The sequence below is a fragment of the Lutra lutra genome, chromosome 4 (assembly GCF_902655055.1).
Source record: "Lutra lutra chromosome 4, mLutLut1.2, whole genome shotgun sequence".
NCBI classification, from domain to species: domain Eukaryota; kingdom Metazoa; phylum Chordata; class Mammalia; order Carnivora; family Mustelidae; genus Lutra; species Lutra lutra.
In genome coordinates, this window is record NC_062281.1 from 89,232,906 (window position 1) to 89,258,006 (window position 25,101).

The 25,101-nt window shown below is 40.8% G+C and overlaps 1 pseudogene; it reads left to right on the forward strand.

The window, feature by feature from the left end:
• The first annotated feature begins 4,234 nt into the window (after positions 1 to 4,234).
• On the forward strand, positions 4,235 to 22,962 carry LOC125097320 (annexin A2-like; annotated as a pseudogene).
• The last annotated feature ends 2,139 nt before the right edge of the window (positions 22,963 to 25,101 follow it).

Consider the following 25,101-nt stretch of genomic DNA (forward strand, 5'->3'; position numbering starts at 1 on the left):
AGCTGAACAAAAGGCTTAGGTTGATAAAGTCAAGTAGCACTGAGAAAGGGTCTGTGCTATGTGTTGCGCGCTCGCCTACGTGACATCCCACACGTTCACTAGTCAGACAGAGACGATTTGGCCAGGGTCAGAAATTCTTGGCTGGTCCTTGCTGTCCTTGCACGGGCTATAGACTACACCACTGTAAGACTGAGCTGTGCTCACATAAACTATGTCTTGAGTGGCCTTGAAGTCAGTACATCTGGCGCTAGAAGGTCTGCTATTGATGTCTAGGAAATAGATAATGGGAAAGCTTGAAGGATTCTCTGTGCTTGTTGCAAACTTTAGTAATCAACTAAAAATAGACACTTTTCTTATGATTGTTTCTGTTAACTATAAAATGCCTCACAGCCTTGAATAAAATTGGCACTATTGGACATCCTCTTTGATGCTCCTCCTGTCCCCATCTCTTTGTCTCTTAATTTCTTTTCAGCATCCTCTTACCCTCATGTTCCTGGTCGATTTGTCGCGCCGGCCGCGACAAGTGGCGCCCGAACAGGGACCTGAGCACATTCAGGAGGTGCGCGCTGATAGGTAAGTAGTTACCAAATCCAGGTAAGAGGAGCCCGGTTTTTCAGGGCCACAACAGGAGTAAAATAACATGGGGCAAGGCCAGTCAGTGGAACAAACTTTCTTTATGACAGCATTGCAGGCCCTAATGAAGAAGCAAGGGTCCAAGGTTACTAAACGAACCTTTCAGCAGTTCTTTGACACTGTGTCAGTGTTATGTCCACGGTTCCCAAAGAAAGGAACTGTAAGTTTAGATGCATGGCAAAAGGTAGGGCAAGAAATTAAAAATCAGCTTAAACTCCAAGGCCCCTCTGCCTGCCCTGAAGAAACTATGAGTATATGGGAAGAAATTTGAGAGGCACTAGATTCTCAACATTCTTTTGAATTAGTGTCCATTACCTCCCAAGAGCGTACTTATGATATGGTGGCAAAGGATCAAGAAGACCCCTACGGGCTTTGTGAAGATCCTATTCCCTTACCCTCTCAGGAACTTATAGAGAGGGTAATAGGATCTCGTCCTGTCTCACAACAAATTAATAGACAGGAAGCATCTTCAGTTAGGATGCTACCATCCCCACCTCAGACTGATGGAGATAAAGATGAACCAAATATTTTCCTTAATTCGACACCTCCTAGTCCTCTGCGCTCAATGTCCCAGGGTAGCTTGTATGAAAGAGGACCTAAGGAGAAAAATTTAGTACAAACAATTCCTACAGGTATACAAACTTTAGCGGCTAATCATATGCAAACACAAACCTATGAATCATTTGAACTTCAAAAGAAAGAAGGAGGTTCCATAAGTGGCTTCCCTCTTATGCAACATCCTCAATCGGGGGTACCTTATAACGATGGTGAACCTATGCCTAAGGGCATGTTTCCTCTTAAAAAATATCCAGATATATATCCTAAACAACTTCCTGAGGGAGCCAGGCCTTTGAGAATAACTCCACTCCAACAATCTTTACAACTAGCCCAGCAAGCTGGTGAAGATACCTCTGCCTTTTCAGCTTATCCAGTGACACAACTTGCTGATGGTCGGAGGGCATATAATAGTGTGAATTTTAAGGTATTAAAAGAGATTAAGATGGCCACCTCACAATATGGGCCTACGGCTCCATATACACTATCCCTATTGGATAGTGTAGGATTAGAGGCTCTCTGCCCAGGAGATTGGAAAGTTATAGCTCAAGCCTGTCTTTCCGGAGGAAATTATCTCCTTTGGAAGACTGAATTTTTCGAAAGAGCAGAAGAGATGGCTGTATATAATCGCCATACAAATATCCCTATTTCTTATGAAATGTTATCAGGGAATGGGGAATATGCAGAAATACAAATGCAAATTGATTACCCTGAAGTGGCCTATCAACAGATTTCTCAGTGTGCTTTAAAAGCCTGGAAACGGCTGCCTTCATCAGAAGTACATACTGAGGAACTATCAAAAATCAGACAGGGACCTGATGAACCTTATCAAGATTTTGTGGCAAGGTTACTTAAAGCAGTAGGAAGAATAGTTGTTGACGGCGAGGCAGGTACTATAATAGTTAAACAGCTTTTGAAAATGCTAATGCCGCCTGCCAAGCAGCCATCCGCCCTTGGAAAAAGACAGGAACCTTAGAAGATTACATTCATTAATGTGCTGAAATTGGCTCTTCCTATATTCAAGGAGTCACTTTAGCGGCTGCCTTAAAGGGAGTCACTCCACAAGAGATGCAAAAGCAGATGATGAAAGGAAAAATTAAGCAAAAGCGATTATGCTTTCAATGTGGCCAGCCAGGACATTTTAAGATTCAATGCCCACAATTAACAGGGGCCACCACAACTATGGGAAAGTTCCTTCCTTCTTCTTTATGTCCTAGATGTCAGAAAGGATTTCACTGGGCTAATGAATGCCGTTCTCGACGAGATAAATTTGGCAATATAAGTCTGGGAAACTGGAAACGGGGCTCACTACAGCCCCGACAAACAATAGCAGCCATGATTCCCCAGTCGCTCACATCAGAGCAAACACCTCTGACCTCCCTGGCATCGACAAGTTACACCGTGGTACCCCCTCCAGCGCAGGACTAGATTTGGCCCCCGATACTCCTGTTTATATGGAGGCAGGTGAACCCCCTAAGGCAATTACTACAGGAGTATGGGGACCCTTGCCTAAGGGAACTTGGGGTCTATTATTAGGGAGATCTAGCTGGACCATGAAAGGTTTGATTGTACATCCCGGAGTCATAGATGAAGATTATACAGGAGAAATCAAGATTACAGTCACCTTAAAACAAGGAATTTTACAGTTACAGCCCCATATGCCTATTGCACAGTTGATTATTATGCCTCGAACTGAGACCAATAATCCTGCTATTAAAGGTAAAAGAGGTACTAAAGGCTTTGGTTCTACAGACATTTGCTGGACTCAATTGATTTCCTCTGACAAACCCTATATGACTTTAACGATACAGGGTCGTACCTTTATAGGGCTTATTGATACTGGAGCAGATGTCTCAGTTATTGCTAAACAACATTGGCCTCATAATTGGCCCTTGACTGACTCAGACATCCCAATTAAGGGAGTGGGACAGGCCCGATTTCCACAATTAAGTGCAAAATTTTTAAATTGGTCCACATCAGAAGGTCATGAAGGAAATTTTCAGCCTTTTGTTTTAGATATAAATCTCAATTTATGGGGAAGAGATGTTTTGACCGATATGGGTGTTGTCCTTAATATGGCCCCTATTTCTATACCCCAACAATCCACTGTGGTGATGGCTTTGATGCAAAAAATGGGATATAACCCAGGTAAGGGATTAGGAAAAAATTTGCAAGGAAATCCCCTTCCTGTCTTGATTAATGTTCAAACCTCTAGGGCAGGACTGGGTTTTCCCAAGGGCCACTGAAGAACCCCCATGCACTGCCTATTGTATGGAAACATAATGACCCTGTATGGGTGGATCAGTGGCCCTTGCCTAAGGAAAAATTAGAGGCAGCAGCAATTTTAACAAATGAACAGTTGCTTTTGGGTCATTTAACAGAGTCACATAGTCCATGGAATACTCCTATTTTTGTCATAAAAAAGAAATCAGGAAAATGGATATTATTACAAGATTTAAGAGCTGTTAATGCTACTATGAAACCGATGGGAGCCCTTCAACCTGGCCTTCCATCTCCCTCAGCCATTCCTTTACAGTATAAAATGATTATATTGGATTTAAAAGATTGCTTTTTTACTATACCATTAGCTCCACAGGATTGTGAAAGATATGCTTTTCCTATTCCTAGTATAAATCATAGAGAGCCTGCTAAAAGGTTTCAATGGAGACTATTGCCTCAAGGTATGGCTAATAGTCCTACCTTATGCCAAGAATTTGTAGCACGAGCCATAACTCCTTTTCGTGCACGCTTTGAGCCTGCAGTGTACTGTATTCAATATATGGACGATATCCTTTTGGTGGCAGAATCTGAGGAACTCCTACAAAAGGCCTTTTCATTTCTCATTGTGCAACTACAACAATATAATCTGGTAGTAGCTCCAGAAAAGGTACAGAAGATGGCGCCATTTGAATACCTAGGTTTTATCATAGAGAATAAAAAAATTCGACCTCAAAAAATCTCTATTCTAACACAGCCATTAAAAACCTTAAATGATTATCAAAAACTAATGGGAAATATTAATTGGATAAGACCCTTTCTGCACATCATGGCAGATGAACTAAAACCCCTTTTTGACACCCTAAAGGGAAATAGTGCACCATCGTCTGCACAGGTACTCTCTGAAGAAGCAAAAAAGGCTTTACAGCTTGTAAATGATAAATTGTCCCAGGCTCATGTTAATCAGTATGACCCAACCTTACCAATTTATTTAATAATGCTTATGCCTTCATCACTGCCTGCAGCAGTTATTTGGCAACCTCAGGGACCTCTGGAATGGATACACCTAGCTTTGCATCAATTACATGTTATTAATGAATATGTTGAACTTTTATCCTCATAAAAGGAGAGGCCGCCAACGCATCATTCATGTTACTGGCAAAGAGCCTGATTTCCTTTTATTGCCAATGTTAACTGCTGACAAGGTACAAACATTGTTTAGTAATAACCTTAGTGGGCAAATAGCCTTATCCTGTTTTCCTGGACAAATTAAATACCATTTGCCAGCAGATAAACTGCTTCAATTCCTATCTACTACACCTGTATTTAATACTAAAGCCATTGTTACTGAGCCATTAGCAAATGCTATAAGCATTTTTGTTGATGCAGATAAAACTGGTCATATAGGCATTTATAAAGATTCCCCCTTTTCTAATACAACTTATCAAAACTATTACCCCACCAAATCCATTCAGCAAGCTGAGCTAAAAGCTGTACAAATAGCTTTACAAATGTTTCCTGAACCATGCAACCTATATACAGATAGTCATTATGTAGCTCGTGCTGTTCCTCTTCTATCTCATGCTTATATTCTTACTAATGATGAAGAATTGTATCATTTATTTACAGGCATTCAACAGCTTTTAAGAACTAGAAGAAATCCTATTTTTATATCCCACATACGAGCCCACACTAACTTACCAGGCCCTCTAGCTAAGGGCAATGCTATCACAGACTCAATCACACACGCTTATTTGTTGCCCATTACTAATTTATAAAAAGCTGAAAAAAGTCACACCTCTTTTCATCAAAACGCTGCTGCGCTACGACGACGACAGTTCCATATAACTCGAGAAGAGGCAAGACAGATTGTTAAACGATGTCCTGCCTGCCCTATTCATCATCCTCAAATTACATACGCAGTTAATCCCAGAGGCTTAATGCCCAATCATTTATGGAAAATGGATGTATTTTTTCCCCCATTTGGGCGACTCAAATATATTCATGTTTCTATTGATACATTCTCCGGGTTTCTTCATGCCACCGCCCATTCTGGAGAAGCATTCACCGATGTTCAAAATCATCTCTTTTCAGCTTTCTCTCAGATGGGCACACCTAAAGCCATCAAAACTGACAATGGAGCTGCATATGCATCACAAGCATTTGCTCAATGTTGTCTTACCTTTCAAATCAAACACACTATGGGCATTCCTTATAATTCTCAGGGACAAGCCATTGTTGAACATGCATTAGCACTTTAAAATCTTATCTCAAAAAATTACAAGAGGGGGAAATACTACAGGGAAAAGTGAAATATTCTCCTCATATGCATCTAAATTTAACACTTTATGTTTTAAATTTTTTAAATGTTGATGACATTGGCCGCATGGCCGCTGAGCGTTTCTGGCATCCTGATTTTTCCCCGCTTCCTGATGCCCGATGGAAAGACCCAATTTCAGGCATATGGTGTGGCCCGGATCCGGTTCTCCGTAAAGGGCGAGGGTTTGTTTGTATCTTCCCACAGGATACCCCGCGATGGCTCCCGGAAAGATGGTGCCGACTCCTCGCCTCTACGATGAAGAATTGCGACACTGGCCTTGAAACGACAAAATCAGAGGAGACAAAGGAGACGTCTGCCCCCACTTCGAGCGGGACAGATGAGGGATCTCATTAATCAGGCTATAGACCTGACTAAGCAGGTTCAGCCAAATGAGGCTATCTTGGCTGTCCTGTATGCTTTATTAGCCTTAGTTAACTTGCCTATGGCTCAAGCTACTCAATATTGGGCCTATTTGCCTGATCCGACAACTGTGCAGCCTGTGACTTGGGACAATCCCACTCCCAGAGTCCACACTAATGTAACTGATCACTTTGGAGGTATCGATGCTGAAGGAACTGAGCATGCAGAGCATTATATTAATTGGACAGGAACGGCTGCTCAAGTGCCCATATGCTTTCAAATTCCCACTAATGACAAACCATTATCTAGTGGGTGCATGTTGGTTAAACAGACACCCCATATTGTGTCCTTCATGAGAAAAGCTGATCATACTGGCTCCATGATTCAGCAATTAGAAAAATGGGATATATATGAAATCACAGAGGATGATGTACCCGACTTCCCTAAATTAGGCATGTGCCCTCCAGGGCACCCCCTCTGTCCTAAGATCTTTAATTTCTCTCTTCCAGGACCCATTTGGAAAGAATGTATTCAAGAAAAGCCGCAGGTTATCTCTCCACATGGAGTGCCGAGATTTTCGATTACTGACTGGTCTAAATCTGATCGGGATCAACATGAGACGCATCTTACACACCCTCCTGATCGTCAAATGTCCAGAATATATTTTCATAACGTCTCCCTTCCCGGAGGATTTCTTGCTACTGAAGGAACGTATCACGCTGAACTGTGGAAGCTTGTGGCTGCTATGGGACAGACAGCTGTTATGATTGGAGAAAACAATTTTGCTCGGGTCATTCGGTTTAACTTCTCTACAAAGGCCTGTGTCCCTAGGCCATTTTTATTGGTGGTGGGATCAGGAACTGTGATGCCCCATTCTTATTGGGGAATTCAGGGACAATATGTTATGTATAATGTTCATTGTGAAGATTGTATACTAACAAACTGTGTACCTGTTACTTTGCCTACTAGAGGCACAGGACCGATAATGGTATTTCTAGTCATGCAACCCCCTTATGTACTCTTACCCGTAGATGTAGAAGGACCTTGGTATGCTAATTATAGATATCAGTTAGCCTTAGAATTACAAGCTCAAGTGCGTAGAACTAAACGTTTTTTAGGATTGCTAATAGCAGGCATCTCTGCCTTGGTAGCCTTAATTGCTACTGCTACTATCTCTTCTGCTGCCTTATCACAAAGCATTCATACTGCTAAACATGTTAATTCGTTAGCTCAAAATGTTTCTTATGCTTTAGCTACCCAAGAATGTATAGACAAAAAAATTTTAAGCGGCCTTGATGGGTTAGAGGAAGCTGTGGAATTTCTGGGATCCCAGCTGTCTATTCTTAGGACCCAAATGTCTTTAATATGCCATGGGGGATTTCAACATATTTGTGTAACTCCCCTACAGGCACAAAATTATTCCTGGGATATGGTAAAACATCATTTACAGGGAGTTTGGTACCATAGTAATGTAAGTTTAAATCTCTTAGATCTGCAGAGACAGATAACAGCCATCAGTCATTCTCAACTTGATGTGGATAACCCTGCTGATGTTGTTTCCCAGTTCCTTGAAGGGCTGCAGGGATTTAATCCTGGCAATCTACTACGTCATTCATTTTGGATTTTCATTGCAATCTTTGGGCTCCTAATAACACTGTTACTACTGTGGTGCATTTTATCGGTCCGTGCAAAACAGCAACACCTTAATATGCTAGCTCAGATGCATTTTATTGATCTTAAAACAAAAAAGGGGGAAATGTGGGAGGCCACGGTTAAGGCTTGAGACGAGAACCAAACCAGGCCCTGGTTTGTGGTCGATTTGTCGCGCCGGCTGCGACACCTGAGTGGCTCAGTCACTTAAGCATCTGACTCTTGATTTCAACTCAGGTCATGATCTTAGGGTTGTGAATCTCTCATCAGGCTCCATGCCCAGTGCAGCCTCTCTCTCCCCCTTGTCCCCCACTTGTGCTCTTGCTCTCTCTCACTCTCTCTCTCTCTCAAATAAAAAAATAAAAATCTTTTTAAAAAAGTTTTTCAATCCCTTCTGTTCCTCTTGGTGAGGTGCCAGATGACCTCCAAATTCTTTAGCATGGCATTTGAGGACTTTCTCATGTGGCCTTCCCTGCACATGTTCCACATTCTTTCCCATTCCATTGACAGTCTAGGCTATCAATAGTTACCAATACCATTAGAATCATTTCCATCCTCAGGATGTTCCCCCTGCCCTAGAATATATGATCAACAGATAATTTGTTGAATAATTCTACATGTCCAACATTGTGCAAAGCACTGAGAATACAGTGAGGAATAGAAGAATCTAGCAAACAAGGCCCTGCTTCTGCAGCATCTCTTGAGAGATGGTCCATGACCTTCCTGAGAAGAATGGGTTACTCCCTCATCTGTCATTCCACAGCAATTTGGGAACACCTGGATTGGAATCATTACCTCATATTCTAGGCAGTTGTTACATGACTACACCCTGCATAAGATTATGAACTCCTTGAGGGCAGAGACCATGTCTTCTTCATACTTGTAACCCAATGACTAGCTTGGTGTCCTGTATGAGGTAGGGTCTCAAAATATTCTTCTGAATGAACTAATGACCCCTAAATACTGAGATTCTTTTCCTAGATTGAATTTCTCTCAATTACACTGAACTAAACTGATGTCTCCAGAACGTGGCTCCACCTTGGACTTGGCAGGGAGGCAGAAGAGTCCTTCATGAGTTCCACCTCTTCTTTTTGACTCTTTTAACCTGCAGCAACAGTCACAAGGAGGTATTTGATACTTAGGCATAGACACATGCTCCCAAAGTGCTCACTTACCAGTCTTTCCAACCATCTCTGGTAAAATGTCTTCTTCCATGCCTCAAGTGATACAGCAGTGAAGAAAAAGATTGAATGTGTTGAGAATTTTACCAATATGCAAACTCTCCTGTCTGTAACGGGCTCACTTTCATCTCTATAGAGCAGAGAACCACCTAGCAATCAATGCTAGAGGAAGGGCAAGAACACCAGAAACAACCTCAAAATTTGTATGGGGTCAGCCTGACCATGACTCTGCCCAGACTAAGACACAACCTGACCTGGGTTATATTGTTAAAAACAGTGTCCCATGGATAGATGGAGGAGTGGGTCTATTGGCTTCAGCTGTGAAATACAGGAAAATATTCCACCTGGAATAATACCAACTTCAAAATCACTTCCCTGGGGCACCTGGGTGGCTCGGTGGGTTAAAGCCTCTGCCTTCGGCTCAGGTCATGATCCCAGGGTCCTAGGATGGAGCCCTGCATCGGGCTCTCTGCTCAGCAGGGAGCCTGCTTCCTCCTCTCTCTCTCTCTCTCTCTCTCTGCTTACTTGTGACCTCTGTCAAATAAATAAATAAAATCTTAAAAAAAAAATCACTTCCCCTTCAGTCATAACAAATAGCTCCTTCAGGAAGCCACTCAACAAAAACTGCAACTCTTCTTCAATCCTGCAGTTATGATCACATATCTCAAAGGGCATTTCCCTGACCAACCATGACTGGTCCATGTCAGCATCACAGAGGCCTTATAGGAACAGAAAAGATACTGCTTTTCCAGGTCATTGAGCAGGAAGAGAACAGGATGGCTAATGGGGTGGCAATCTGAAATTATATAAATTATTACATGTTGGAACATGTGGGTAGTTCAGTCAGTTAAGCATCTACCTTTAGCTCAGGTTATGATCCCAGGACCCTGGAACCAAGTCCCACATTAGGCTCCTTACTCAGCAGGAAGCCTACATCTCCATCTGCCTGCCACTTCCCCTGCTTGTGTGCTCACTCACTCTCATTCTCTCCTCTCTGACAAATAAATAAATCTTTATTTAAAAAGTTATTACTTGTCAATGATCTCTGCCTTTGGAAAATTTGCTCGCCTTCACACCTTACTAAATCTCAGCCTCAATGTGCAAGTTAACATGAATAAGATACACTTGTGCCACTGTCTGGTCACAGTGGGCAAAGTTTATTATTCCAAGACTCAGTTATGTAAACATCTAAGTAAAATGACAGTCTTAGAAATCCTGAGTATATGATTTCACTCATATGTAGAATTTTAGAAACAGATGAACAAAAAATAAGGGAAGGAAAAATAAATTAAGATGAAAATTGAGAGGGAGGCAAACCATAAGAGATGCTGAACTCTGGGGAGCAAACTAGGGTTGCTGGAGGGGAGGTGGGTGGGGAGAAGGTATAATTGGGTGACAAACATTAAGGAGGGCACTTGATGTAATGAGCACTGGGTGTTATATGCAGCTGATGAATCACTGAATTCTACTCCAGAATAATACTATATGTTAATTAACTTGAATTTAATTTTTTAAAAAAATTCTTTATATTTAAAATTTATTTTAAAATATCATTTTAGCCCTTTCCATTAGGAGTTGTGTGGGGGGAAAAAAGAAATTCTGAGGGTAGATCAGGGTAGCTGTGGGTTTTACTGTGTTAGAGGGAACTGATGCATGGAGAAGCAGGTGCCACCCTCCTGTTTATAACATGAAATGGGGGAAAAATCAGCATATGAATTTCTGGTCATGCTACAACCATAGGTCTTGAACTGAACAGATAAAAATACTATTTAAGCTAGGAAAAAATATTTCTTTATAATTCACCAGGATGTATTTTAGTTTGCAAATCTGAACCAAGTTCCCCTTTATCTTCTTTGAGATGATATTACATGAGCTCAATCTCTCTTCTGCATGACAGTCTTTCAAATATTTGAAGACCGATATTACGTCATCCATTGTTTTCCTTTTCTATAAGCAAACACGGCCAGTTTCTTAAACCACTTCATATATATATATATTCTGCCCATCATCCTTGAGGCTCTATTAAAGACCAAGCAACCAGTTTGTTTGGTGAATGACCCTGTAGCTCTTCCTCAACTAGCTGGACAATGACATGGTTCAGCAGAAAGAGCTTCAAGCCCTCTTACTGGAGCCACACTGATCTTTGGACATCCCAGGTGATTTTCATCAGTAAACATGATATTTCTGACACCACCAGAGCTGTAACTCTAAATTCAAGTTCCTTGTTCCTTGTCTACTCCCATCCCCTCCATAAATATGCAAGGCAGCTGGGGATTGAGCTCCCCTCCTGAAATAGAACACATGGTGCCTCCAGCTGCACCTGAAGCATGCCTCTTCACAAGTGACAGAAGTCTGTAGGATCACATGTATCTTGCACCCCTACTTCTGTAAGCGCCTTCTCTGTACCTGCTCTCTATCTGCTATCTGTGGTGTTTGTTCTCACCTTTGTTTGACATCCAGACTGAGCATGCTCTGGTGTCTACAGCCCCCTTTAAAAGCATCAACTCCCCATGACAGACACTTACCTATAGGAAAAAAACTGAGGGTTGCTGAAGGGAATGTAGGTGAGGGGATGGGTAACCAGGCAATGGATATTAAGGAGCACATGTGATGTAATGAGCACTGTGTGTTATACACAACTGATGAATAACTGAACTCTACCTCTGAAGTTAATGATACACTATATGTTAATTAATTGAATTTAAATAAAATAATTTTTTAAAGATTTTATTTATTTATATGCCAGAGAAAGAGATCACAAGTAAGCAGAGAGGCAGGCAGAAGGGAGGGGAAGCAGACTCCCTGCTGAGCAGAAAGCCTGGTGCAGGGCTTGATCCCAGGACCCTGAGACCGTGACCTGAGCCAAAGGCAGAGGCTTAACCCACTGAGCCACCCAGGCACCCCATAAAATAATTTTTTTAAAGCAGCAACTACCACTAAACACACCACTGTGGGTAAGGTTTTACTAGTGTGGAATGGAAAAAGAATACTACCTCCTTTGTCTACATACTATACTTTTATAAATGTGCTCAAAATTTGAATCTGAGGGTCCAGAGTTCATGTCCCTGTTCAGGCTCTGCTGTGGCACCTGGCATCACATCATGATCCCAGATCATGATCCCAGATCCTAGGATCAAGCTCTGCATCAGGCTCCCTGCTCTGCAGGGTGTCTTCTTCTCCCTCTCCCTCTGTCCCTCCCCCAGTTTGTGCTGTCTCTCTCTCACTCTCTCCACTCTCTCAAATAGGTAATAAATAAAATCTTTTTTTAAAAATTACAAGGACTTTTTTAGACACCACATATAACAACTGGCTCATTTTAAGCTATTATCTCTATCTCTATCTTGTTCTTTCTCTCTCTCTCTCTCTCTCTCTCTCTCACACACACACACACACACACACACACACACACTCTCTCTCCTACACATATTGCTGCCAAAATACATGTTTTCTATCTTGTGTTTATATTGCTGTTTTAGTTCCAAGTTCGGGTTTTAACGTTTATCATTATTTAAATGGCTTCTATTAAATTCTCACATCATTTCATTCCAGCCTATAAAATCTTCATGCATCTCAAACCTTACATATGTATTTGCCATCTATCCACAATGTTGTTCAATCACTAATTGATTAAAATGATGACCTACACACAATCAAGGAAATAGCACCTCAGCATACTAGCTAACCACACTGCAAATTGTTATCAAGCCATGAATCAGCAAGATTCAAAAGCAGTCCATTTTAAGCACAGACCCCAGCACCAGCCCGTGAGGGTCATCATCCACATCATAAACTTCCAGCAAAGTGGCTAGAGTCACTTTCTACCCATAGAGGCAACAACTTCTGAAGAAGAGAAGATAAAAACAAGAGGACAAATGTAAGAGAAGCTAGTGTTGATAAGGAAGCAAAAACATGTACTTTTGTCTTTTTTGATGCTTCAGAGAGTATTTGTACTGAACACCATTTCTGTTTGTGTGTTCTTTGCCTAGCAGTAGATGCTCTTCAAAAGAAAAGTTACATGCAGAAAAAAACATTGGGGAAACCCTAGTCAGACACAGGGTCTCAGGTACCACAGAGCTCGAGTGGAGTGGTAATAGTCAGTCACTCTGGAAAACAGTATGGAGATTCCTCAAAAAGTTAAAAATAGAACTACCCTATGACCCAGAAATTGCACTACTAGGTATTTACCCAAAGGATAAAAACAGTGATTCAAAGGAGCACGTGGATGCTAACATTTATAGCAGCAATGTCCACACTAGCCAAACTACAAAAAGAGCCCAGATGTCCATCGACAGATGAATGACTAAAGAATATGTTACTTGCTCAGCCATCAAATATTACTCAGCCATCAAAAAGAATGAAATCTTGCCATTTGCAATGACAAGGGTGGAACTAGAGGATATTATGCTAAGCAAAATAAGTCAGTCAGAGAAAGACAAATACCATATGATTTCACTAATATTTGGAATTTTAAAAACAAAACAGATGAACATAGGGGAAGATAAGGAAAATAAAATAAAGACAGAGAGGGGGCAAACCATAAGAGACTCTTAACTATAGGAAACAAACTGAGGGTTGCTGGAGGGGGGATTTGGTATTTAGGTGATAGACGTTAAGGAGGGTACTTGATGTAATGAGCACTGGGTATTATATGCAACTGATGAATCACTAAATTCTATCCCTAAAACTAACAATACACTATATGTTAACCAAATTGAAGTTAATTTAAAAAATTTTAAATAGTCTAATGCAGGGGCGCCTGGGTAGCTCAGTGGGTTAAGCCACTGCCTTCAGCTCAGGTCATGATCTCAGGGTCCTGGGATCGAGTCCCACATCGGGCTCTCTGCTCAGCGGGGAGCCTGCTTCTCTCTCTCTCTCTCTGCCTGCATCTCCGTCTACTTGTGATCTCTCTCTGTCAAAATTTAAAAAAAAAAATTTTAAATAGTCTAATGCACTCTTTGGCCCCAAGAGGGGGAAAGTCTTCCCTAAAGGTTCTGAACCACTTAAAGTTACTTATCCTAGAATATCTATAAGCATCCAATAGCTCTAATGATACAAATATGAGCAAAAAAGGTAACATTAGCATGCAGATGGGGTGGGACAATGGGGTGATAGGACAACAGGTCCATGAACAAAGAATTTGAATATAAGAGCTATAGGTAAGCCCTGTGTAGATGCAAGTGATTGCACTAAAAGAAATGACTTAAACCTCAGGGGAAGTCAGAGAAAGTTATCAAAGGAGATGACACTTCAACCAGATCTTACAGTATGTATAGGAGAGTGTGCCTAGTGGAGAAGAAAAATGGCAACAGGAATAGTATGTGCAAAATCAGTAGTGAGGGTGGGATGATCAAGGGTAGTGATAACACTCAAGGGATGAAATCCCATAAGAGACAAGTAGTAGAGAAGACAGCTTAAGGAGGTTGTAGCCTAAATTTCAAATAATTTTAAATTCATTCTATAAACCAAGAAGAGACACTAGGAGCTTTAAGCCAGGGAAATGGCATGACAGGAAGATAGGAAGATATTGAAGCCAACAGCAATATAGAAGGAGTGATGGTAAAGAAAGACTAATTAGAGGGAGAGGAGTCAAGATGGCAGACAAGTAGCAGGCTGAGACTACTTCAGGTAGCAGGAGATCAGCTAGATAGCTTATCTAAACATTGCAAACACCTACAAATCCAACAGGAGATCGAAGAGAAGAAGAACAGCAATTCTAGAAACAGAAAATCAACCACTTTCTGAAAGGTAGGACTGGCAGAGAAGTGAATCCAAAGTGATGGGAAGATAGACTGCAGGGGGAGGGGCCGGCTCCCGGCAAGCAACGAGCCACAGAGGACTTTTAAAAGTCTGTTCCACTGAGGGACATCGCTCCAGAGGCTAAACCGGGGTGAAGCCCACGCAGGGTCAGCATGGCCTCAGGTCCCTCAGGGTCACAGAAGGATCAGGGGTGTCTGGGTGTCAAAGAGCTTGCAGTATTAGAACAGGGAAGCTGGCTACAGAGACGGAGCCGAGGAGTAAGCTCTCAGCTCGGGGTTACCTTGAACTGGTCGCAGGCTTGGTGAGCTTGGAGCGTGGCCAGAGGCCAGGGAGACAGGAGTAATTGGGCGCTATTCTCTGAGGGTGCACTGAGGAGTGGGGCCCCAAGCTCTAGGCTCCTCTGGGCCAGAGACTGGGAGGCCACCATCTTCATTCCCGTCCTCCGGAACACTACGGAAAGCGCTCAGGGAACAAAAGCTCCCGAAAGCAAACCCGAGCGGATTACTCAGCCTGGCCCCTGGTAAGGGCGGTGAAACTCCACCTGGGGCAAAGACGCTTGAGAATCACTACAACAGGCCCCTACCCCAGAAGAGCAACAAGAAATCCAGCCAGGACCAAGTTCACCTACCAAGGAGTGCAGTTTCAATACCAAGGAGAGCAGCGGAGTTCCAGAGGAGGAGAAAGCAAAGCCGGAGCTCATGGCTTTCTCCCCATGATTCTTTAGCCTTGCAGTTAATTTTTTTTTTCCTTTTTCAATTTTTTTCCTCTTCTTCTTTAAAAAAAATTTTTTTAAACTTTTACCCTTTTCTTTTTTAACGTTTTTTAACTAGTTTATCTAATATATTTTTTCCTTTTTATATTTTTGCTTTATTCATTTTCTTCTTTTAATTGTTTCATTTTTTTTTCTTTCTGAACCTCTTTTTATCCCCTTTCTCCCCCCCCCCTCACAATTTGGGATCTCTTCTGATTTGGTTAAAGCATATTTTCCTGGGGTCTTTGCCACCCTTTTAGTATTTTACTTGCTCCTTCATATACTCTTATCTGGACAAAATGACAAGGAGGAAAAATTCACCACAAAAAAAAAAAAAGAACAAGAGGCTGTGCCGAAGGTTAGGGACCTAATCAATACAGACATTGGTAATATGTCAGATCTAGAGTTCAGAATGATGATTCTCAAGGTTCTAGCCGGGCTCAAAAAAGGCATGGAAGATATTAGAGAAACCCTTTCAGGAGATATAAAAGCCCTTTCTGGAGAAATAAAAGAACTAAAATCTAACCAAGTTGAAATAAAAAAAGCTATTAATGAGGTGCAATCAAAAATGGAGGCTCTCACTGCTAGGATAAATGAGGCAGAAGAAAAAATTAGCGATATAGAAGACCAAATGACAGAGAATAAAGAAGCTAAGCAAAAGAGGGACAAACAGCTACTAGACCATGAGGGGAGAATTCGAGAGATAAGTGACACCATGAGACGAAACAACATTAGAATAATTGGTATTCCAGAAGAAGAAGAAAGAGAGAGGGGAGCAGAAGGTTCACTGGAGAGAATTATTAGAGAGAATTTCCCTAATATGGCAAAGGGAACAAGCCTCAAAATCCAGGAGGTGCAGAGAACACCCCTCAAAATCAATAAGAATAGGTCCACACCCCATCACCTAATAGTAAAATTTACAAATCTTAGTGACAAAGAGAAAATCCTGAAAGCAGCCCGGGAAAAGAAGTCTGTAACGTACAATGGTAAAAATATTAGATTGGCAGCAGACTTATCCACAGAGACCTAGCAGGACAGAAAGAGCTGCCATGATGTATTCAGAGCAGCCAAGAATACTATATCCAGCTAGACTATCATTGAAAATAGAAGGAGAGATAAAAAGCTTCCAGTACAAACAAAAACTGAAAGAATTTGCAAACACCAAACCAGCTCTACAAGAAATATTGAAAGGGGTCCTCTAAGCAAAGAGAGACCCTAAAAGTAGTAGATCAGAAAGGAACAGAGACAATATACAGTAACAGTCAAATTACAGGCAATACAATGGCACTAAATTCATATCTCTCAATACTTACCCTGAATGATAATGGGCTAAATGCCCCAATCAAAAGACACAGGGTATCAGAATGGATAAAAAAACAAAACCCGGGGCGCCTGGGTGGCTCAGTGGTTGAAGCCTCTGCCTTCGGCTCAGGTCATGATCCCGGGGTCCTGGGATCGAGCCCCGCATCGGGCTCTCTGCTCGGCGGGGAGCCTGCTTCCTCCTCTCTCTCTCTGCCTGCCTCTCCACCTACTTGTGATTTCTGTCTGTCAAATAAATAAATAAAATCTTTAAAAAAAAAAAAACATCTATATGTTGCCTACAAGAAACTCATTTTAAACCTGAAGACACCTCGAGATTTAAAGTGAGGGAGTGGAAAACAATTTACCATGCTAATGGACATCAGAAGAAAGCAGGAGTGGCAATCCTTATATCACATCAATTAGATTTTAAGCCATAGACGATAAGAGATGAGGAAGGACACTATATCATACTCAAAGGATCTGTCCAACAAGAAGATCTAACAATTTTAAATATCTATGCCCCTAACGTGGGAACAGCCAACTATAATAACCAATTAATAACAAAATCATAGAAACACATCAACAATAATACAATAATAGTAGAGGACTTTAACACTCCCCTCACTGAAATGGACAGATCATCCAAGCAAAAGATCAACAAGGAAATCAAGGCCTTAAATGACACACTGGACCAGATGGACATCACAGATATATTCAGAACATTTCATCCCAAAGCAACTGGATACACATTCTTCTCTGGTGCACATGGAACATTCTCCAGAATAGATCACATTCTTGATCCTAAATCAGGTCTCAACTGGTATCTAAAGATTGGGATCATTCCCTGCATATTTTCAGACCACAATGCTCTGAAGCTAGAACTCAATCACAAGAGGAAATTTGGAAAGAACCCAAATATATAGAGACTAAACAGCATCCTTCTAAAGAATAAATGGGTCAACCAGGAAATTAAAGAAGAATTGAAAAAATTCATGGAAACAAATGATAATGAAAACACAACGGTTCAAAATCTGTGGGACACAACAAAGGCAGTCCTGAGAGTAAAATATATAGCGGTACAAGCCTTTCTCAAGAAACAAGAAAGGTCTCAGGTACACAACCTAACCCTACACCTAAAGGAGCTTGAGAAAGAACAAGAAAGAAATCCTAAACCCAGCAGGAGAAGAGAAATCATAAAGATCAGAGCAGAAATCAATGAAATGGAAACCAAAAATCAATAGAACAAATCAATGAAACCAGGAGCTGGTTCTTTGAAAGAATTAATAAGATTGATTAACCCCTGGCCAGACTTATCAAAAAGAAAAGAGAAAGGATCCAAATAAATAAAATCATGAATGAAAGAGGAGAGATCACAACGAACACCAAAGAAATACAGACAATTATAAGAACATACTATGAGCAACTCTATGCCAACAAATTGGACAATCTGGAAGAAATGGATGCATTCCTAGAGACATATAAACTACCACAACTGAACCAGGAAGAAATAGAAAGCCTGAACAGACCCATAACCAGTAAGGAGATTGAAACAGTCATCAAAAATCTCCAAACAAACAAAAGCCCAGGGCCAGACGGCTTCCTGGGGGAATTCTACCAAACATTTAAAGAAGAACTAATTCCTATTATCCTGAAACTGTTCCAAAATATAGAAATGGAAGGAAAACTTCCAAACTCATTTGATGAGGCCAGCATCACCTTGATCCCAAAGCCAGACAAGGATCCCATCAAAAAAGAGAACTACAGACCAATGTCCTTGATGAACACAGATGCAAAAATTCTCACCAAAATACTAGCCAATAGGATTCAACAGTACATTAAAAGGATTATTCACCACGACCAAGTGGGATTTATTCCAGGGCTGCAAGGTTGGTTCAACATCCGCAAATCAATCAATGTGATACAACACATTAATAAAAGAAAGAACAAGAACCATATGATACTCTCAATAGATGCTGAAAAAGCATTTGACAAAGTACAGCATCCCTTCCTGATCAAAATTCTTCAAAGTGTAGGGATAGAAGACACTTACCTCAATATTATCAAGGCCATCTATGAAAAACCCACTGCAAATATCATTCTCAATGGAGAAAAACTGAAAGCTTTTCCACTAAGGTCAGGAACACAGCACGGATGTCCATTATCACCACTGCTATTCAACATAGTACTAGAAGTCCTAGCCTCAGCAATCAGACAACAAAAGGAAATTAAAGGCATCCAAATCAGCAAGGAAGAAGTCAAACTATCACTCTTCGAAGATGATATGATACTATATGTGGAAAACCCAAAAGACTGCACTCCAAAACTGGTAGAACTTGTACAGGAATTCAGTCAAGTGTCAGTGTCAGGATATAAAATCAATGCACAGAAATCAGTTGCATTTCTCTACACCAACAACAAGACAGAAGAAAGAGAAATTAAGGAGTCAATCCCATTTACAATTGCACCCAAAACTATAAGATACCTAGGAATAAACATAACCAAAGAGGCTAAGAATCTATACTCAGAAAACTATAAAGTACTCATGAAAGAAATTGAGGAAGACACAAAGAAATGGAAAAATGTTCCATGCTCATGGATTGAAAGAATAAATATTGTGAAAATGTCTATGCTACCTAAAGCAATCTACACATTTAATGCAATTCCTATCAAAATACCATCCTTTTTTTCAAAGAAATGGAACAAATAATCCTAAAATTTATATGGAACCAGAAAAGACCTTGAATAGCCAAAGGAATACTGAAAAAGAAAGCCAAAGTTGGTGGCATCACAATTCCGGACTTCAAGCTATATTACAAAGCTGTCATCATCAAGACAGTATGGTACTGGCACAAAAACAGACACATAGATCAATGGAACAGAATAGAGAGCCCAGAAATAGACCCTCAACTCTATGGTCAACTAATCTTCGACAAAGCTGGAAAGAATGGTCAATGGAAAGAAGACAGCCTCTTCAATAAATGGTGTTGGGAAAATTAGACAGCCACATGCAGAAAAATGAAATTGGATTATTTCCTTACACCACACACGAAAATAGACTCAAAATGGATGAAGGACCTCAATGTGAGACAGGAATCCATCAAAATCCTTGAGGAGAACACAGGCAGCAACCTCTTCGACCTCAGCCACAGCAACATCTTCCTAGGAACATTGCCAAAGGCAAGGGAAGCAAGGGGGAAAATGAGCTATTGGGATTTTATCAAGATCAAACGCTTTTGCACAGCAAAGGAAACAGTTAACAAAACTAAAAGACAACTGACAGAATGGGAGAAGATATTTGCAAATGACATATCAGATAAAGGGCTAGTGTCCAAAATCTATAAAGAACTTAGCAAACTCAACACCCAAAGAACAAATAATCCAATCAAGAAATGGGCAGAAGACATGAACAGTCATTTCTGCAAAGAAGACATCCAGATGGCCAACAGACACATGAAAAAGTGCTCCATATCACTCGGCATCAGGGAAATACAAATCAAAACCACAATGAGATATCACCTCACACCAGTCAGAATGGCTAAAATGAACAAGTCAGGAAATGACAGATGCTGGCGAGGATGTGGAGAAAGGGGAACCCTCCTACACTGTTGGTGGGAATGCAAGCTGGTGCAACCACTCTGGAAAACAGCATGGAGTTTCCTCAAAGTGTTGAAAATAGAACTACCCTATGACCCAGCAAATGCACTACTGGGTATTTACCCTAAAGATACAAACGTAGTGATCTGAAGGGGCACGTGCACCCGAATGTTTATAGCAGCAATGTCTACAATAGCCAAACTATGGAAAGAACCTAGATGTCCATCAACAGATGAATGGATAAAGAAGATGGGGTATATATACACAATGAAATACTATGCAGCCACCAAAAGAAATGAAATCTTGCCATTTGCAACAACGTGGATGGAACTAGAGGGTATCATGCTTAGCGAAATAAGTCAACCTGAGAAAGACAACTATCATATGATCTCCCTGATATGAGGAAGTGGAGATGCAACATGGGAGGTTAAGGGGGTCGGAGAAGAATAAATGAAACAAGATGGGATTGGGAGGGAAACAAACCATAAGTGAGTCTTAATCTCACAAAACAAACTGAGGGTTACTGGGGGGAGGGGGGTTGGGAGAAGGGGGGTGGGGCTATGGACATTGGGGAGGGTATGTGCTATGGTGAATGCTGTGAAGTGTGTAAACTGGGCGATTCACAGACCTGTACCCCTGGGGATAAAAATATATGTTTATAAAAAATTAAAAAATTAAAAAAAAAGAAACACTAATTAGAAAGCTGCTGGAAGCAGTCAACAAGCAAGGTGTCCAGGGCCAGGATAAATCCAGCTGAGGACATGGGGACTTAGGACTAGGAGACAAGTCTGGGTAGGACTGACAGAATAGGAGGTGATGGTCAACTGAGTGTGAGGGTGAAAAATGAGGAGAAATAAAGAATGACTGCAGAGTTCCTAGCCTATGAACTCAAGAAGGGTGATATCACTGATATGTGACAGAAGAAAAAATACTGCAGGAGGACACTTTATCATGCATTCAGTTTGAACATCTTAGGTTTAAGATGACAGGGATATTTAAGTATCCAAATGGAGAGATGATATAGGCAGTGACATAGAAAGGTCTAGAGGTATAAAGTCCAAGGTTGAGAATATCCTGAAAAGAGACAGTGTGGTTTTATAAGAGTGAACACACTGTATATAGCATACATGTGATATTCCAGGGTAATAAACATTATTTTTTAAAAAGTAGACCCCTGGGGCGCCTGGGTGGCTCAGTGGGTTAAAGCCTCTGCCTTCGGCTCAGGTCATGATCCCAGTGGTCCTTGGATCGAGCCCCGCATCGGGCTCTCTGCTCGGCAGGAAGCCTGCTTCCCCCTCTCTCTCTCTGCCTGCCTCTCTGACTGCTTGTGATCTCTGTCTGTCAAATAAATAAATAAAATCTTTGAAAAAAAAAGTAGACCCCTCCCCAATATGAGATGATATAAATAAATTTTTTCACCTCCAACATCCTCTCTGTTCACATTCACCACAGTATCTCAAAGGCTACCAACAGTGATTCAGTTATCTCATAGGTAGGTTTCTTCAATACTCAGAGATGAAATTCATAATAACTAACCTGGTGACATTAAATCCTAGCTGAGCAGTCTCTTAAACTCTTCATCTCTTAGCCCCATAACTGGGGACACTCGCAGCTTGGCCCAGCTTCTTTCAAAATATCTATTATTCACAAGATTCTCTGCAAGCTCAGCTTGGAGGGTGATCAACTTATCCCCCAAAGTGCATATGGGTCAGTCAAAGCACACACCAATTTTGGTGACGAGTGTGCTGTTCTGAACATTGAAAAGGCCATCAAAACCAAAAGTGTGGATGAGGTTGCTACTGTCAACATTTTGACCAACCACAGCAATGAACAAAGACAGTATATTGCCTTCACCTATGAGAGAAGGACCAAAAATGAACTTGCATCAGCAATGAAGTCAGCCTTTTCTGGGCACCTGGGGACCATGATTTGGAGCCTATTGAAAACAGATTCTCAGTATGATGCTTCTGAGCTGAAGGCCTCCATGAAGGGGCTGGGGACTGAGCCCCTTCCTCATTGAGACCATCTGCTCAGAGACCAAACAGGAGCTTTAGGAAATTAACAGAGTCCACAAGGAAATGTACAAGACTGATCTGGAGAAAGACATCATTTCTCAACAATCTGGTGGCTTCTGCAAGCTGAGGGTTACCCTGGCAAAGGGTAGAAGAGCAGAGGATGGCTCTGTCATTGATTATGAACTGATTGACCAAGACACCTAGGATCTCTATGATGGCATGAAGAGAAAAGGAACTGATGTACCCAAGTGGATTAGCATCATGACCAAGCAAAGTTTGTGAAATTTCCAGAAAGTATTTGAAAGGTAAAGAGCTATAGCCCTTATGACATGCTGAAGAGTATCAATAAGGTCAAAGGAGACCTGGAAAATGCTTTCGTGAACCTGGTCCAGTGCATTCAGAACAAGTCCCTCTATTTTGCTGACTGAATGTATGACTCCATGAAAGGCAAGGGGACTCGCAATAAAGTCTTGACTGAATCATGTTCTCTCCCAGGAATTGGACATGTTGCAAATTAGGTCTGATTTCAATAGAAAGTATGGCAAGTGACTATACTACTGCATCCAACAAGACCCCAAGCACAACTACCAGAAAGTGCTGATGTACCTGTGTGGTGAGGATGACTGAAGCCCAGAACAGCATGAGTATCCAGTAGTGGTTCTCCTTTCTTTCCAGCTAACAGTTATAGAAAATAGCCTATGAATAACAGTCCCCTTGTGCTCATCCTTGTGAAGATGGCATTAGCACTTCCCCCTCCTCATCCTTATTTCAGTTGCCTAAACATTGCCTGCCTCTCATGTCTAGTCTCTCCTTTTAGCCAAAGAAATGAACATTCCAAGGAGTTGGAAGTGAAATCTTTGATGTAAAACACTTTGCCTCTTGTGTACTGTGTCATAAACAAATGAATAAACTGAAATTTTACTTTATAAACAAATAAAAAAGAAACAAAGAAACCTCTTCATCTCTCTTGGATTTCAGATTCCTCTAACATAGACATAGTCTACCACTCTCAGTTCAAGGATCACTGGGCAAATATATAGCAAGGATCTGTTAAGTCAATATGGAAGACACAAGACAGTTTAAGGGATGACAGAGGTACACAAGGAAACTGTGATTCAAAAAGACCCATCTCTGAAATTTATTTTACACAGGACTAATGTCAATTTAATGTGGAATTTAAGAAACAAACAAATGAGGAAAGGGAAAACGAGAGAGAGAAAAAAGAAAACAAGAAACAGACTCAACTACAAAGAACAAACTGATGTTTACCAGAGGGAAGGTGAGTGGGGGAGATGGGTTAAATAGGTGATGGGGATTAAAGAATATACTCATCATGATGAAAATAAAATAAATAATAAAATAAAAATAAAACTGGAAGTTGCTAACACAAGCAGAAATAAATGCTTGGAAAAGTTGGAAAATAAACAATAAAGAAAGGTGGAGATTGGTAGATCAGAATATGATTATAAATAAATCAGACCATCTCATAAAAGGTGGTTCCTCCTGAGTATGTCTCTTTAGCTGATTGCTATAATATAGTTACTTTCTTGACCTTCAGTATCCTGCCAGCTCCTCTGGTCCATATCCTACTTGCATCTTTGGTAAATGAGGTAAGAGGGAACCATCCAACTATTTCTACTCAGTGTAAAACAAGTATAAATCTAGAAATGTGCTCTAAGGCATAACACTACCAGATGCTTGGATAATTTTTCTTTATTTTAGGTCCTCTATTATCACAAGATGCTATATAAAGAGGAAATTGGGTACAGAGATGTGTCTTTTCTGAGATTGCTCTGCATTCTCTTGCATTGCTGCATTATAGAGCCCTAAGACATGGTAGGCCAAAAGAGGGTCAGCATTATTGATAGTATCTACTATGTTCAGAGAGCTTTATCTAAATATCATATAGCTCTTACTATGGAACAAATGAGTCATACTGCCTCCTGCACTGAATATAAAGATGAAGTAAATTCTTGTGTTCTCCTAGTCCTTTTAGATATATGTTAATTTAACCAAGTTTTCAAGGTGATAGAAGCTGATCTAAGATGACCAATTCTATGATTCTCTATTATCTAGATTGGTGATGGCTAAATTCTAATCCAGTTGCTCATCCAATTCTAATTTAATGATTCCTTTTATTCAGGTAATATTTATTGAATTCCAGCATTGAGTAAGTGATTTGATACAAGCTAGAGATACAAAGATGAATAAGCTGTGGAGATACAGAAATTAATAAACTTCCCTCACAAAGACTATTCATCACATGAGATAATCTCATAAATGCCAACTATAATCTAGTATATTCCAAGCTACATGTAGAACAATGAACTAAGCATGCAAAGGAAACAATGTGGAACAATGTTCCAAGGAAAAATGAGGGACACTCTACAGAGATAAAAATATTCTGAGGGTTTTGAAGGGGCAGGGGGTGGGAGGTTGGGGGATCCAGGTGGTAGGTATTGGAGAGGGCACGGATTGCATGGAGCACTGGGTGTGGTGCAAAAATAATGAATACTGTTACGCTGAAAAATAAAAAAAATTTTTAAAAATTCATTTGTTCATTGATGCAACAGATATTAAGAAGTGCCTACCTGCTATAAACTAGGCTTTATTCTAATTTTTGAATTTACAGTAGAGGACAAGACAGACAAAATTACTCTTCAGAGAGCTTACATATTCTGTAGAGGAAGACAGACACTAAACAAATTTCAAATGGTAATAAATGCTATAAATAAAATAAAGGTGTCAGCATGTCTAGTTACTTGT